This window comes from Aethalodelphis obliquidens, unplaced genomic scaffold, assembly GCF_003676395.1.
Source record: "Aethalodelphis obliquidens isolate GAN/ISIS:26980383/991018 unplaced genomic scaffold, ASM367639v1 scaffold36, whole genome shotgun sequence".
Taxonomy (NCBI): Eukaryota; Metazoa; Chordata; class Mammalia; order Artiodactyla; family Delphinidae; genus Aethalodelphis; species Aethalodelphis obliquidens.
Genome location: NW_020837980.1, coordinates 6355282 through 6359336, shown reverse-complemented (window position 1 = coordinate 6359336; position 4055 = coordinate 6355282). Strand labels below are relative to the sequence as shown.

The following is a 4055-nucleotide window of genomic DNA, read 5'->3' as shown; positions in this document are numbered from 1 at the left end:
TGTGCTCTAGAGCCTGCGAGCCACAACTACTGGGCCCATGTGCCACAACTACTGAAGCCTGCCAGCCCTAGAGCCCGCGTGCCACAATTACTGAGCCCGCATGCTGCAGCTACTGAAGCCCGCCTGCCTAGAACCCGTGCTCCGCAACAAGAGAAGCCACCACAATGAGAAGCCTGCGCACTGCAACAAAGAGAAGCCCCCGCTCACCGCAACTAGAAAAAGCCTGCGCGCAGCAATGAAGACCCAATGCAGACAAAAAATAAATTAATTAATTAAATTTAATTTTAAAAAATAAAATAAAAGTCAAGTTCTAGCCTTTCTGCCCGTGGACGCCACCAAGTAAGCATCGTTAAAGTCTCCCCCCACCCCGCCACGACTGAGGTCATGTCTAAGTCAAAGTCTCCCAAAGAGCCTGCACAGCTATGGAAGCTCTTCATCGGAGGTTTGAGCTTTGAAAGAGAGTCTGGAGAGCCATGGTGAGCAGCGGGGAGTGCTCACAGACTGTGTGGTGATGAGGGATCCAAACACCAGGCGCTCTAGAGGCTTCGGGTTTGTCTCATATGCCACTGTGGAGGAGGTGGGTGCAGCCATGAAGGCAAGGCCACACGAGGCGGATGGAAGAGTGGTGGAACCAAAGGGGACCGTCTCGAGAGAAGATTCTCAGAGACCTGGTGCCCACTTCACTGTGAAAAAGATTTTTGTCGGTGGCATTAAAGAAGACACTGAAGAACATCACCTAAGAGACTGTTTTGAACAGTATGGGAAAATTGAAGTGATCGAAATCGTGACTGACCGAGGCAGTGGCAAAAAGAGAGGCTTTGCTTTCGTAACCTTTGATGACCATGACTCCGCAGACAAGACTGTCATTCAGAAATACCACACTGTGAATGGCCTCAACTGTGAAGTAAGGAAAGCCCTATCTAAGCAAGAGATGGCTAGTGCCTCATCCAGCCAAAGAGGTCAAAGTGGTTCTGGAAACTTTGGTGGTGGTCGCGGAGATGGGTTTGGTGGGAACAACACCTTTGGTCGTGGAGGAAACTTCAGTGGTCGAGATGCCTTTGGTGGCAGCCGCGGTGGTGGGGGATATGGTGGCAGCGGGATGGCTATAATGGATTTGGTAACGATGGAAGTAATTTTGGAGGTGGCAGAAGCTGCATTGATTTTGGCAATTACAACAATCAATCTTCAAATTTTGGACCCATGAATGGAGGAAACTTTGGAGGCAGAAGATCTGGCCCCTATGGTGGCGGAGGCCAACACTTTGCCAAACCACAAAACCAAGGCGGCTGTGGCTGTTCCAGCAGCAGCAGGACCTCTGGCAGTGGCAGAAGGTTTTAATTACTGCCAGGAAACAAAGCTTAGCAGGAGAAGAGAGCCAGAGGAGTGACAGGGAAGCTACAGGTTATAACAGATTTGTGAGCTCAGGCAAGGACAGTGGTGGCAGGGCCTAGCTGCTACAGAGAAGATATGTTTTAGACAATACTCATGTGTATGGGCAATAAAAAACTCAAGGACTGTATTTGTGACTAATTGTATAACACGTTATTTCAGTTTCTCTTCTGTGGAAAGTGTAAAGCATTCCAACGAAGGGTTTTAATGTAGTTTTTTGGGTTTGTTTTGTTCTTGTACCCATGCTGTTGATTGCTAAATGTAATGGTCTGATCCTGATGCTGAATAAACATGTCTTTTTAAAAAAAGAAAAGAAAAGTTAAGTTCTAGAATCAGGCCCATCTGAGTTCAAATTCCAGCTCTGCCACTTAAGAGCTTTTTGGCCTTTGGGAAACTCACTTTATCTCATTAAGCTTCAGTTTTCTCATCTGTAAAATGAAAGGAGTAATAGTTCCGACCTCACAGAATAGTTATGGGTATTGAGATGATGCAGCAAACGTTGGCTGTCACTAGTTTACTTCCAACAGATGAAAGTTGTCAGAATTCCAATGCTAAATAAAATAGAAGACACCCTAAGAACATTTGGGAGCTTTCACATAAAAATTCTGCCATATTGGCGGGAGAACTGGCTGGAAAGGGGTATGAGAGTATTGTGGAGGGAGGTGATAAAAATGTTAAGTTCTTGTTTTGGGTGGTAGTTAAATGAGCGTATAGAATTGTCAAAAACTCATTGAATTGAACACAAGATCTGTTCATTTTACCATATAAAAATTATACTTGGGGCTTCCCTGGTGGCGCAGTGGTTGAGAGTCCGCCTGCCGATGCAGGGAACACGGGTTCGTGCCCCGGTCCGGGAGGATCCCATGTGCCGCGGAGCAGCTGGGCCTGTGAGCCATGGCCACTGAGCCTGCACGTCTGGAGCCTGTGCTCCACAACGGGAGAGGCCACAGCAGTGAGAGGCCCGCGTACCAAAAAAAAAAAAAAAAAAAAAAATTATACTTCACTTAAAAGAGAAAGATAGTTATGAACTCTGCTCTGGATCTAAGATTTTATCTCAGCCAACTCTCTATGTCAAGCCCGGAAAGTATCACTGATAACATTTATTTAGAGAAGAGGTGAGGAGGTACTGTTGTCCATAAGTCACTATTTCTGCTCTAAACTACTTGTTCACTAGAAACCAGTAAGGGCAATGGGGAGGCCCTAGTCGTGAGCATCGTTTATCAGATCCATGGGAATAGTGACTCTAGGGCTTATCTTCACTGATCTTACTTAAGGCTTCCATCTAGAGCTGACTAGATAAATGGCTAGGGCAGTCACACCCATCCGACGACCTATTTGTACATATCACAAAAGGTTCATTAACAGTGTCTATAGTCTTGCTATACAGGAGTAAGGCATGCATAACTGATGAAAGAAAGGGTGACCATATGAGTGGATAGATGAATGAATGAACAAATAAGAATTTACTGAATGGTTGTCATGAATCACCTGGATTATTTAACATGATTTAATTACCACAGAAAGATTGTGAAGTAGAGGTTATTATCTCCACTTTACAAATGGGGAACTCTATGCTCAGAAAGTAAAGCGATGGATGAAGCCTAGCATTCTACAGTCAGATCACAGCAGAGATAGACTCCATATAATCTAATTGTATTCTAAGTAATTTCTGTTTGTTGCAGATAATATTTTTTAAGAGCTCCTATGTATTATATGAGAGCATGTACGCATCATTCAGTCGTTCATCAAGAGGTTTATTCTGTTTCAGATGCCATTCCAGTCTGTGTTTCAGACCTCTGTTAGGGAATTAATCAGTAGAAAGTTATGAGGTAGGATACAGTTTTGAAGTACTCGCCAATGCTTTCCTCTAGTATTTTCTCTACTTCTTCATTCTTACCATCTTCCAAACAGCAGATAGGTTACTTGAATTCTATTACCTTCAGGGAGAATAAGTTAACAGAAAACAGAAAATAATGAGCTTCTTTTGGATTTTGAGTCTCTAAACTACAGGTCCCAAGGGCAATGGCAAATGTGCAGGGCGTAAATAAGATGTAGAAATCTACTCGGTAATTTAGAGGAAGGGCTGCCTCACAAAGATTTCCCAGGGCAGGAAGCCGTCATAACACAGATGCTAATATGGCCCTGGGATGGGCCTGCCCCCTCCCCTTCTCCCTCACCCATTCAAGTGTCAGGTGGGAAGGAGGCATTACCAAAGCTCCAGACAGGTTTGTGGATTCCCAGATCAAAGGGAAAGAGCAAGAATAACCAGCAGAGAAATGACTGTGAGGTGAGTCCAGCAGATAGATACTGAGGGTATGGTCCCTGTGGGAGCTGGAGTGGCAGGAGGTCTTTTACGTTCCTGGCGTTGGCCATCACAGTGATGCCAGAATGGACAAACGGTGACCAGTGGTCAGACTCAACCTGGTACTCCCACCCCCAACCTCTTGTCACTTGAACATCCTCCAGATATTCAATGCAACTCTGGGAAGTGTGGGAGGAAATCCCTGAATTGACAGAGATTAATTTCTGCTGCATTGGAAGAATGCTCAAAACAGAAATTAGGTTATAGAAAAACAGACTTCTGGGGACTTCCCCAGTGGTCCAGTGGTTAAGACTCCACACTTCCCCAGTGGCCCAGTGGTTAAGACTCCATGCTTCCACTGCAG

The 4055-nt window shown here is 45.1% G+C and overlaps 1 pseudogene; it reads left to right on the top strand.

Annotated features, from left to right (window-relative positions):
* Positions 1-321: 321 nt before the first annotated feature.
* On the top strand, positions 322-1678 carry LOC113632263 (heterogeneous nuclear ribonucleoprotein A1-like; annotated as a pseudogene).
* Positions 1679-4055: the final 2377 nt, after the last annotated feature.